Source organism: Dermochelys coriacea, chromosome 10, assembly GCF_009764565.3.
Source record: "Dermochelys coriacea isolate rDerCor1 chromosome 10, rDerCor1.pri.v4, whole genome shotgun sequence".
NCBI classification, from domain to species: Eukaryota; Metazoa; Chordata; order Testudines; family Dermochelyidae; genus Dermochelys; species Dermochelys coriacea.
Genome location: NC_050077.1, coordinates 76,862,058 through 76,875,065, shown reverse-complemented (window position 1 = coordinate 76,875,065; position 13,008 = coordinate 76,862,058). Strand labels below are relative to the sequence as shown.

The following is a 13,008-nucleotide window of genomic DNA, read 5'->3' as shown; positions in this document are numbered from 1 at the left end:
TGTGGCTCTGCTAGTTCTCGGAGCTAATGTACACAATTTGTATGTGCTATCATCTGTTCATCTCAAATTATACTAACAAGGGGAGTACTTGAATAGGATGGTACTAATTTGATATTAATAAAGGAGGTAGGACAGGCATTGCTGCTGAAATGTGCATAATGCTTTTTTTTTTTTTTTTTGGTGGGAGGGGGAAGTATTCTATTCTTCTTCTCCTCTTTAGAGGCAAAAAGCCTTTTGTTTGTCTCCACTAAAGTTGTAGGTTTGAGATTGGGGAGCATTGGGAGAAAATATGGCAGCTTTGTGTTAAAATAAGTGTTTTTCTACCTTTTTGCTGTGACCCGAATCAGGTTTCCCATTTCCAGTAGCACAATGTGCTTGTATTCAGCGTGATAGAGGAGTAGTGGACATGAATTATTTGTGACAAGGCTGCCTGGAATATGTGGAGTGGAGTTTTACATAGAATGGAATCCCTGCAGTATTGGAGGTTTCTGTGTTTGCTGCGAGACTCAAAGTAGGAAGCAAAGCTGACATAACATGGTGCATTGCACAGATAGGATTTTTTTTTTAGGTGGCGCTTTCTGTGCTGTGGTTGATCCCTGATTCTGTGCTTGGATATATTTATCTTGCATGCCAGATTGGTTAATTTACAAATATTTTCCTTTTATGACAGGGTGAAGAGTCACTGATCAGTAGGTCAGTTTCCTAATTAAAAGCCAATGATCTGAATGTTTGGTAATTAATGCTGTAGGGCATGGCTATTTATTCTGCAGTATTTTTCTATGGCCTCTCTGGCCATTGTATGTATCTGACTTTGATTTAATGACTGGCAGAGACTGGTGTGCCTGGCAGATTTGCAGAGTTGACTTGCTGGCGCAGCGATTTAGGAGCAATCGGTGTCAATCCCTTAGCAGCTCCTGAGCAGGCCACTGGCAAAGGTAGATGGCTATAGCTCTTCAAATGTGTCCCTGATAAATTCAGGTAGCTAAGAAGCAGGAATAAGACGCAACGTTTAGATAATAAACTGAAAGTCCAGTGGGGGTATTGTGATAAAAGCAAGTGCATATAATGTACCAAGGGCTTACGGAACTAAAACCCCCTAGGAAAGGAACAAAAATGAATTATTTGTGAAACTTATTCATTTTGTTGACCCTAACTATTAGTCATTTTAAATTATTTGAGACAGAAATAATTGGAATTGCTAATCCTTTTTGTGATGTTTCAGGGCACCTACTTGTCCAGTAATTGGACTTCGTTTACCCCCATTTTATTTAAATGTTACTTAAACAAATTCAGTAAAGCTTTATTGCTGTTTTGTTAGATTTTTAGAATACATCATTGTTCCAAAACGATAGGATACGTTTTTGGCTAAAGGAAAAAAGCAATGAAAGCCAGAGTTATTTAAAATCTTTTGTATAAATAATTCTATCCTGTTCCAATGTGGAAAGGCAGAAAAAGTGATCGCTGATAAGATCTAGCTACTAACATAGGGATCTTTCTAAATTCCAGCCATGAATGTGTGATTGGTCTTTTGATGGGCAAGAGGGAATACTCCTAAATGTCACTTATTGTCCATACCCCCGTATTAGCTTTCCCCAAACTCATTTGTCCACTGTGGCTCCTTTATTGTGCCTTATATGTTTCTTTTGGAATAACATCGCATCTAAATGATATGCAGCAAAATTGCACATCAAGAAAAAAATGTTCTGGTTGGAAAGAGTGGGAGGGGAAAAAAATCTTATCTTGTCACAAACGCACTTATTTCTGGGACCAGATGTACTTAGCTAATTTTCTGAATTAAAGTGCAAAATGATACCTTGAATCAGGTATGCCAGTTTACTAGTGACTCTGAAATGCTTTTTCTGTCAGAAATGAATTGTACTGGCTTGATTCTGAGCCAGGGCAATAAAAAGTTTCTGCATATGTGAAGTAACAAGAAGCAAAACAGGCTATGCTTTAGAAAGAACAGGCCAAAGAGATATGTTATGGTTTACACCTTGGAATGATTATCTTCTAGTAGTATATTTTGAAAAGCTCTTTTAAAAACGTGTGGAAAATTGTTTGTATACAAGGTGACTCAACAATGATTAACCCCCCCCCCCCAAGTGATTTTTAACAATACTTTTTAAAAACCCACAGTTGAAGTCGTGCAGTAAAATGTGTAGCCAAGATAAGAGCTGAATGTTGTTGCAGAATCAATAGGGTAGAAATTAGTATTTTTATTTACTTCTTAATTTTGCACACAGTGTTAACTTTCCATAAGGGTCAACATTTTTTTTGTCATCTTTAAAGCTTTGTGAACTAAATGATAGAAACACACATTCCTTCTGTTTTTTGAGACTATCCTTATTTATTTACTTTTTTAAGAGCCCATAAGTGTGGTCATGTGTTGTTCAGTGCATATACTGATGGTGCTTTTGTAAGTTTGCGATAGCTTTATATTGATTGTGGAAGAAGATATACTGTTCATGGAAAGGGGCAGAATATATAGAAGAGAATGAAACAACCGATAAATATCCTGGTTCTAAATCCAGGCTTTAATTTCGCTTTTGAAAGACATTAAATGGGCACTACTGAAAATACGTATTTGTAATCCTTGCTTGTAATACAAATTTTTACCATTTTAATAATGTATTATTATGTAATTTATTTTTCATTATTCATGCTTATTTTTTCACTTTTTTTTCCAGCATTTTACTTAGCTTGGACAAATAAAACAGACTGACTTGCCTTTTATAATGAGTTTCACCTCCTGCTTCTCATGTGCTAGCATGGTTCTGTTTGTATTCACAAAATACCATGGTGATGTTTACATTTAAAAAAATGAAGGTTTCCAAATAAACAAAAACATATTTTATAACTTGCTCTTTTCTTTAACCTGAAATTCTGAACCGCAACAAAGTTGAGTATTCTGTAGTACATTCTTTCAACATTGGTATGACAATATACCTAACCATTTTTCTCCTGCCAAATTTCGTACTCTATGTAGTGCCTGGATTTTGTCTTCAGCCATTTCCTACAGACTGCTGAAGGCATTGTACTCTGGAAACATGCTCCTTTTTCTGTGGTGCTGCATAGCATCCTTTGGCAGTGCTTGCAAATAGGATTCCCATCTAGTAGGGAACAGATTGGGATTTTGGAAACTGGAATTAAGAGAATAGTTTAGATTAACATATGCTTTCATTTGAGAAATGTAAATATTCCCTTCTTCTATGGAGACATTCTTAAGGAGGGTCCAGAATGTCACCTGCATCCTTAAGTTTTTTTTACATGTGATCACCACAGTCATTAAGGAACAACTATCAACTGCCCAGACTAGATATCAAATCCCAGTAGGTGAGCTGAACCAACCTAAAGAAAACAAATTCCAGCTTCTCAGGCACTGAATTCTCCTCCATCTCAGTCCCCTTCTGGCTTTCTAGCACAAAGGAGGCAGGGGGAGCAGTGGGGCAATGTCTTGTGCATCTGCATTCCTTAGTCGAGCTAGCATGCCCAGATTCCTGGATGTGCTGTTCAGATCATTAATGACAGATTTTTCAGTCAATATCAGTCTTTGTTTTGGAGATAGGTATGTTTATAGCTATTAATTGTAAAGAGATCTCAACTTGCTATAATGTGCCTCTGAATTTATTTGATATCCACTGACTGTAACAAGAAAAAAAAATCATAGCTCAGGACAATAGACCTTTGTAGTTCAGAGTCCTTCATAACAAATGACAGGGCCAGAAACAGGGTGGTTTGATGGTGTCTGATTGAAAGGTAGCATTCAGTGCAGGGAATAAAGCAAAGGTAAAATCTGGTCATGACTTGTGAGGACTAAAGATTTTTTACGTCTATACTAGAATCTCTATTGCAGCTCTGATTTTTATGTGATTTTTATCATTTTGAAAATGCCTTAGTGTGAATTTTTAATTTCTTCCTTCCACCAGCTACTACAGTAGCTAGGCCCATTAGTTGAGCTGCTGGAAATGAAGATCTTGCTGCCAATAAAAGTAGGAGATTTAGATTAGTTTTCTGTTAGAGTAGCAGCAGTGTTAGTCTGTGTTCGCAAAAAGAAAAGGAGTACTTGTGGCACCTTAGAGACTAACAAATTTATTTGAGCGTAAGCTTTCGTGTAGCTCACGAAAGCTTACGCTCAAATAAATTTGTTAGTCTCTAAGGTGCCACAAGTACTCATTTTCTTCTTTCTGTTGTTCATATTCTGAATGCATGCACGTGCACACAAATACATTAAAAAAAAATCCACACCCAAAATCCATTCACAACCCCTAAATACGTGTGCTAGTATATGGTTTAGAACACTAATGATATACAGCACATTGCTAACTACAAAAATTCTCAGATATCATTAAACTTAAGCAGCTGTGTTAAAACACAGGCAGAGTTAGCACAAATAACCAACAGCTATTTTTCTGAACCCAGTCTTATGCCCAGTGCAGCATTTATCTAGATGACTGCAGATCTGCACTTTTTTCTGTTTTCTCCATGTCTCCTCCCCAAGGCTTGCTTCTACCAAACATACAGCAGGAATGTGCTGTGGTGGATGTCAGAGGCAAACTAATGGATCTTTTTGTTCTGTCTAGACTTCTAAGATCAGTGTTGACAATAAATAAAGCAAGAAAATCAGATGTATTAAGAAAGCACTGTGATAAATGCCTGTAACAATAGCTTTGTTTAAAATATAGAGAATACCGCTGAATTCTTTTGTTATGGTTGAGACCTGTGTTTGAGACAGTTCAAGGTTGCTTATGGGGCTTGCTGCTATGCCCTTATCAAGAAATTTATGAATATGAAACAAAAATGTTGGTTAGAGTATAACCTTTTGGAACTGGAACAGAGTACGTGTTGAATGGATTATGAAGGTGAAAGTCTAAAAGCATTTAATTTACGGAAAACATTTATCTTTGCATGGAATACTTTAGGAGTTTATTTTGTAGAATATTGATTAAAACAGACCCCAGAAACGGCAATACCGTGTGGTATTTAATTATTTTTACATATCAGAACAGTTTTTAATAAGTGTGTGTCAGATTATCATTGAAAACACTCTGAAAACACCGTTACCCCACCTTTTTTCTTAAATATACAAAATGGAAGGATGAGATCAAGTGTGTATCCCTTGTGGTAAAATCCCTTGCCTCAATGTATATGATGTACAATTGTACATCTGTCTTTGTTTAAATCAGCATGTTTTCTTTTTTCTGTAACAGAAACAGGACATTTTTATTCTTTGTTGTAGCACATGCGCACCATGTTGAGAGCTTTTATTATGATAAAAATGGCATAGTACACAACCTTCATGGGCACTAACTTGATAGCTTTCAGAGAAAAACACAAAGCAATGATATTACGAGTAGGTAGGTGTAAGAGTTCACTGACAGCGAACTGAAAACAGTGGGTTAAAACTGACCCTATTAAGGTTTGGGCTACGTTTGAAAATTATGTTGGCTTATCTTCATGGGTCAAGGATGTGAAAAAAATTACACCCCTGACTTAGTTAGTTATGCCAACCTGACCTGCATGTAGACACAGCTACCTCGATGGAGGAATGCTTCTGTCAACATAGTTATCTTCATTTAAGGAGGTGGTATTCCTACACTGATGTAAAAACCCCGTCTGTCAGTTTAGACTGTATCTATACCCCTGATTTATGCAAGCACAGCAACGGCGAGGTAGCTATGTCGGTATAGTCTTTGTAGTGTAGACATACCCCTACCCTCTATGCAATTTGTGTCTGTTTCTCTGAATGTTAGCATAAAGAACCAGTGTGTTAAGAAATAAAATCACTTTACCTGTACTTGTTGTTGTTGTGTCCAAGTAGTGCCACCGCATGCTAGGATTTATGCAAGTCCATAGAAAGTCACATTACTGTCCCCAAAAGCTTGCAATCTAATATGATAAGCAACATAGCAACAAGGGTGAGACTATAATAAATAATAGCGGCTTTACAGTTCAGAGAAGAGGTTCCATATGTAAGGAGAGGCATTGATGTGTGATGCAATTAAATAGCTTGAAATCACCCTTTATGGATTTTTATAAAGGGAAATCTATATGTAAGGAATAGTGCTGGAGGTATGTTAGGATCTTTTTCCAATTTGTTAAACTGCATGTATATGTTTTTAAAATTACATATCTGCTACATCTCTGCTTTATCTTAAACGAGTGACTTTGTGTAGGCAAAAGCATTTTACTCTGATTTTTCTAGATGTAAACAAATTAAATCTCAAATTGATAGTCATGTCTTAAAATTCCCAATACTGATCCTCCTTTTAAAATTATAATTATACATGTTTAATAGAATGTAATACGTGTGCAGAGTTTTAAAGAAGAGATTTCTGTTAAGATCTGGTACCCTGTGTTAGTTCGGTGCCTCAAAATCCTCTGAAGGCACCCTGAAAGATGTGCCAAGACGGTGTGTCTCCTTCTGCCTGGTGTGGTAAGCAGGTCAGTGCTGTTTGTGTTGGTGAGGCAGTGAGCCTGTGTGTGTGGAGGGAGGAAGAGGACATGTCATGTGACTTCACTCCAGACTCATAAACAACTGTCATGTGGTCTCTCAGACCTTCAATGCTCAGTGCGCAGAAGTACGAAAGCAGCAACATTATCCCTTTGGAACTCCTCTGTCAGTTGCCATCAGTTGATGTTGATGTTAGCATTTAGGAGTGAACAGTGACTGGAACAATGCATCACTTTTTATATTTCCATATTGAAATTTTTCTGTTTGGTCTAGACATAAATACATCCTGTGTCTTGTTCATATTATGAAAAAGGGGAGGGTTGGGGTGTGTGCACCAGTAAGTTATTTGGCCTGGAATAGACAAGGGTTGTTGACTCTATCCCGAAGTTTGTGTAAGCCGACAGAGCTGACTAAAATGCATCTGATTTTCAGTTTGGGATTAAATAAACTACTAAGCATGTCAGTAGTGTTAGTCCTGAGTGTGATATTAGAGAATTTTTTGATGCACATACAATGGTGTACATACTCTGGATTTCAAAGGATTCGTTCTGTAAATTTTTCATACTTAACAAATACAGACATTTTAAGAGAACTGACTTTTGATAGAAAAAGCGTTCATTGCTTGGTTTCTCTCATTATAATCAGTGAAAGTCTAGCACACTGGATGGTAGGTTGTCCATTGGAACGTTCTGTTTACCTTTTATTATATTTCAAAAGTATTTTGTTTGAAGTTTAATCACTACTAGATTTCTCTTGTGTTGAGCCTGTTGATTTACTTATGTGGACATTGAAAATTTGCAAAAAGAAAAGGAGTACTTGTGGCACCGTAGAGACTAACAAATTTATTAGAGCATAAGCTTTCGTGAGCTACAGCTCACTTCATTGAAAATTTGAATACATTACCATCTTTGAGAGCCCATATTTTGTACTTCCTCGGTGAGGACATACCATGGGTCATGAGATCACACTTTTCTCCTAAATAAATTTCACTTGTAGCCTTTGTCTTCAATGCAGCTTCAGCCATTGGAATCTGTTTTGTAGTTTTTTGGAAGCTGTTGCTGAAAGTCAATAGTGCTATTTTATCAAATTAACCACAACCTAAAAGTACAGAAGCCAGATGAGAGCTTGTCTGAATTCTGCATTCATGCTGTTTATCCAGACTGCTACTATTAATAATAATTTAATGATGCTCTGTTCTTATTTATTATTTGTGTGTGGATGGACGGATGGATGGATGGATGGATAAAAATATAATTGTATGAATGAATCACCCAGACTGTTTTGGGCACTTCGCCGAAACAGAATAAAACCACCCACTGTCCCCAGTAGCTTGCTATGTAAATGGACGCTACTATATTGTACAGCCAAAGCAGTGGTCACCAAACTGTAGTGTGCGCCCTCCTAGGGGAGGCACAGAGGAACATTCGGGGATATGCTGTGGGGCCCAGGCCAGCCCCCCCGGGGGGGGGGGCAGAAATGCCACCCAGCCCCGCTCTGCCCCCAGATCTGCTGCAGCCCCGGCTCCAGCTCAGCTCCAGTCCCTGACTGTGGCCCTGGCTCCCAACCCCAGCTGCAACTCTGCTCCCAGCCCAGCTCCTGACTGTAGGATCCTGAGAGATTATAGAACTCCTTGCAAAGATGTAATGCTCATGTTAATTCCTTTAATCTCTTCCACCCCACCTCCCCCTCCCGGTTTATAGGGAATAATTTAGCAGGTCTTTGTTTTGAGGGTTCGTGGCAAGGAAGGGTTTGAAGTTGCAGAGGGAGATAATCCAGGCCAGGAGGGGACTGTGGGAAAAGACTGGGGGTGCTTGTGGGAGGCAAGAATTAAGGGATGTGGAAGGTGGTAGAACTGACAGTGTAGTGTATGAAAAGGAGAATCCTGGAAATGAGGGTGAGTTTGAATTTGATACGATGGGAGGAATGAGGAGCCAGTGCGGGGTCTGGAGAATGGGGAGTGACTGAGGAGGCGATTTCTGAACCTTGGCATCCTAGGTGGTAGAGGATCCTATTTTGGATTGCTATATTTAAAAGAAATTCAGTCTTGAGTGGTCACTACCAGGTTTCTCTTGCGTTGAGCCTTTTGAGTTTTTTGTTATCTATTGCACCAAGAGCATCTAGTGCTTTTTAAAATGTTTTCTCTGTCTCAGAAGTATTTTACTGCTGAACAGCACAGTGACCTGCTTGTTCTCTAAGCACCAGTTTCTAAACGATGTTGTCCTTTTTTTTGCTGGCCCCTGGAAGAAAGGGATGGTCTTGAGAAGAAGACCCTCCACTGGGTCTCCAAATATCGGGGTTCTGTTCCCAGTTCTGCCACAGCTCTGCTATGTGGCCGTGGGCAAGTCACTTTACATCTGTGTGTCTGTTACCTCATCGGGGAAATGTTGATTCTACATCCCCACCTCTTGGGAATGCCGAAGATTAATTCACCATCGTTTGAGAGTGACTCAGGTACTGTGATGATCGCCAAAGAAAAGCCTGCTAATGAATAAACAGTATGACTGTCTAGTGGGAGCAATATGTACTTTGGAGGATGGATGGGAGCTGTGGGGTGAAGGCCAGCAAGACAGAATGGAAATCCTGTGTATCCCAAACTGACTAAATCCTCCTCACCTCAAAAAAGAAACAATCACAAACCATTTGCTTACGCTGGCGAGTAAATAAGAAGCAAAAAGGCGGATGAACAGGTTTCTCTCAGCATTAATAAAGAAGCATATTAATGGCATTATTCTTTGTTTACAAATAATTACCGGCCTGTGACTGAGTTCTAAATATTCAACAGAATTTTCAAGCGTTGACATTTGCTTGGTCAATAGTCAGTCTGTGTGGATCTGTAGTAAAGGGTAAGAAACAAAACTGTGTTTTAAATTTCAGTACAGTGTTTAGACAGTAGCCAAAGGTTCATGTGCCAGATTACTTTAAAAAAAGAGGTTGATTCTAGGGATCTCTTGCTCTTCAAAATACATTATTGAGGACTTTGTTGAAAGACAAATCTATTAGATATGCACTTCCTTATCACGAAAAGCCTAAAGTTCTCCAGTGTATAGAACTAAATTGTGTTTCCCTTTCACTGATGCATTTCATAGTCCTCCTTCCAGGCTAACTCTTACATTAAATTAATCCAGCTCTGACTCGCATACGTTCATCATGATTTTTCACAGTAAGGTCACTGGTTCAGGGCCTGCTATATCTGGTCAGGCGAGCCTCATCACTTCCTTCAGTCGTGAAGATGTATCTGTTCTGCATCAAAGACAGTAGCTGTTTTGATCTTTTAAAATTGGAATAATCTTCATCACAATGGGGTTTGAACGGAATGTGTTTTTTTTTATCACAGCTGTCTTCCTGAGATTGGATCTGGTTAAGTTTCAGGGGATTGATTTTATACATTCTTGAAGTCTTAATGAGTCTGTTCATCAGCAGTTGCTGGTAAGAACCACTGACACTCAGACGTACATCCCCAACCCAAACCAGCCTAGTTTTTAAAACTCATTTTAAAAAATGTGGCTTTTGCTTTGCCCTCTTTTTGTCATGCATGTACTGCCAGCTGGGTAAGTGTTCAGACCCGCAGGTCCCCTGAGTAGTATTCAGTAATACTATACAATGGGCTGTAATTTGGCTCTTAAGAAGGAGGAGCACAAAAACATTCAGTTTATATCAAGTGTATTTTGGTGGAAGCAGGAGTCTCAGGTAATAACAGGGGATTGGATATCAAGACAATCGAGCTCTTCTATTACCAGCACTGTCGCTGATTCAGGGTAACCTTGGATAACTGATCCTCTTGTTGTTGCCTTAATTTCCCCTGTTTCAAAATGGGCATAAAAATTCCCACTTTAGATTTAATGCTTCAGAAAGCATTTTGAGAACTGCTGATTAAAAGGCACTGTATAAATGCAAAGTATATATTTTCCCGTCTTTAAGCCTTCAGTGAAGTTTAATTTGGAGGAGTCAGGGCCAAGAGGCTGATACTAGCAAGAGCATGTTCTTAAAAATGAAAAGAAAGGAACAGAAGTTTTGAAGGAGGAAACATCGGTTTAAAAGATTTTTTTAAAAAGAGCTTCACGGTAAAACTGTCAATAGATTAAACTTGTGCAGGAGGGAAGATGGGGGTGGGTGGTGGGTGGAAAGCAGAAAGGTGAGACAATTCCCAGTTCTGAGATCCTTTTGGAACAGTTAATCCTCCTGCACTAACTGGGCACCAATGAACCCTACTTCTTTGGGGACCTTCTCATAAAAGTTGGGTGTTTTTTTTTCATCTTTTTGGGTTTTTTGGTCATCATTTAACAACCCTGTTTTTCTCTGGTGTGTAGACAAAATGCATCAAACTAATCTGGGAGATATTTGAGCTGAATATGTATTGATGATAGCAGCTCTTCCCCATCTCCCCTGAAATGTCATCTCTGATTTATAAAAACAAACTGCCTAAAAAGGAAGCCCTTGAACTTTGTGCAGAAATCTGTTGCTATGTAATTTGCAATTTAAATGATACTTAGCTGATTTTGCCTGTAGTCAAATATAGCAATCTTATTCCCATCCAATTTAATGCTTATAGCTTTGGGTGTGTGTTGTCGTTCCAAAGAGGGGATGATCTTGGAATGTTTCCTTTTTTTTTCTGGCTTTTTTGCTTTTTGAGGTCGTACTAGCAAAGAGGGTCTGCAAAGAATTCAACCCCTTTTCCTTCATTACTCTTCTACCAAAGTTCAGTCCTGGTTTACACACACATTTGTACTTAGGCAGAGGTGTGATTTTTTTTTTTTTTTAAACCCATTTGTCTGGCCAGGTATTTGTACTGCCTTTAAATAATAGTTAGTTTTTAAACCGATTCTACTTAATCGAGTGACCTGTGTGGTATATGGACACAAGGCCTCTATCAATCCAGGAATTCACAGTTCAGTTTTTTACACTAAGCATCTTACCTGTTACGAGCCTTGGAAGGGAAAAAAAGGATTTTAATAGTGAAAATCTCCACAGGCTTCCTGTGCTATTACACTCGTGACTGTTAGGCCTACATAGACTAGACCAGAGGTGGGCAAACTATGACCCACATCCAGGCTGTCCTGCCCAGCCCACGGGACTGTCCTGCCCAGCCCTTGAGCTCCCGGCCGGGGAGGCTAGCCCCCGGCCACTCCCCTGCAGCCTCACCTCGCTGCGCTGCCAGCGCTCTGGCCCATTGCTTCTGCCAGGCAGCGCGGCGGCGTGGCTGACAGCTCCTTCTGCTCTGAGCGGCATGTAAGGGGGTGGGAAGTGGGAGAGTTGGATAAGGGGCAGGGGGTCCTGGGAAGCAGTCAGGACAGGGAACGGGATGGTTGGATGGGGCAGAGGTTCTGGGGGTGGGGGGCGGTCAGGGGACGGGGAATGGGGGGGTTGGATCGGCATGGGAGTCCTGGGGGCATGTCAGGGGGTGGGGGTGTGGATAGGGATGAGGGCAGTCAGAGGACAGAGAGCAGGGGGCTTGGATTGGGGGCGGGGGTCCTGGGTGGGGATGGTCAGGGGACAAGGAGTGGGAGGGAGGGGGGTTGGATGTGTCGGGTGTTCTGAGGGGGGCAGTCAGGGGGACGGGAAGTGGGAGGAGGCAGATAGGGGGCAGCGGCCAGGCAGTTTGGGAAGGCACAGCCTTCCCTACCCGGCCCTCCATACAGTTTCGCACCCCAATGTGGCCCTCGGGCCAAAAAGTTCGCCCCCCCCCCCCGACCCCCCGGACTAGACCTACTTGCTTCCAAAAACAAGTCACCTAGCTGTTTTTCCAGACAGATGGACTTACGGGCCAAGGTGACAGATACACTCTCATCTGTATGTCTTCCTGTGGGACAATGCCACTAGACCCTTAATAGCCAGGAATATGTAGTGTAGGAGTGCGGCTCTTCAGAGGTTAATATGCAGCTCCTTGCATAGGCACCAACTCCGGGGCTGGAGCGACAGGCGCCAAGTTTCCAATGTGCTACAGGGTGCTCACTGCTCAACCCCTGGCTCTGCCCCAGCCCCACTTCACTCCTTCCCCCAAGGCCCCTGCCCTTTCCCCTGAGTGTGCCATGCCCTTGCTGCTCCTCCTCCCCTCCCCCTCCAAGCCTCCTGCACACCACAAAACAGCTGATCATGGCGGGTGGGAGGCACAGGGATGGAGGGTTAGGTGCTGATTGGCGGTGCTGCTGGTGAGTGGGAGACACTGGTGTGGGATGAGGGGTAGAGCTGATGGGGGCCAGCTGATGGGGGCCTGCTGATGTGTTACTGTGGCTTTTTGGCAATGCACATTGGTAAATTCTGGCTCTTTCTCGGGTGCAGGTTGGCCACCTCTGGTATAGTGCTTGGACTGCATTAACTTAATTTGGATCAGCTTTATTTCTTACAGTGTAGAAAATATTTATCACAGTTTGCATACTTGATATATTCTTTGAATATACTGACAGAGGATGGAAGAGGCTGAATATTTTAGTAGGAGGAACACTGCATAGATTGAGAAGTATGCCTTTAATAACTTGACCTCTGTAACCAAGGGCATCTGCAATCTGTTGGCTGAATGTGAACCATGATTGGGAGGGATTTGAATTGTCACAATGTTTACT

The 13,008-nt window shown here is 40.9% G+C and overlaps 1 protein-coding gene and 1 long non-coding RNA gene across 3 annotated transcripts in view; one reads left to right on the top strand and one right to left on the bottom strand.

Moving 5' to 3' along the window:
* The window catches only part of IGF1R (insulin like growth factor 1 receptor), a 290,123-nt gene that overhangs the window by 188,429 nt on the left and 88,686 nt on the right, over window positions 1-13,008 (top strand).
* Window positions 2,506-6,504, bottom strand: LOC119862155. Of its 2 annotated transcripts, none has more exons than XR_006274945.1 (3): window positions 6,350-6,504; window positions 5,790-5,886; window positions 2,506-3,977 (listed from the first exon to the last, which is right to left on the bottom strand). It is a non-coding gene; the product is annotated as an uncharacterized LOC119862155 (long non-coding RNA). The 2 variants fall into 2 exon arrangements; XR_006274944.1 differs by having other exon boundaries at window positions 2,506-3,140.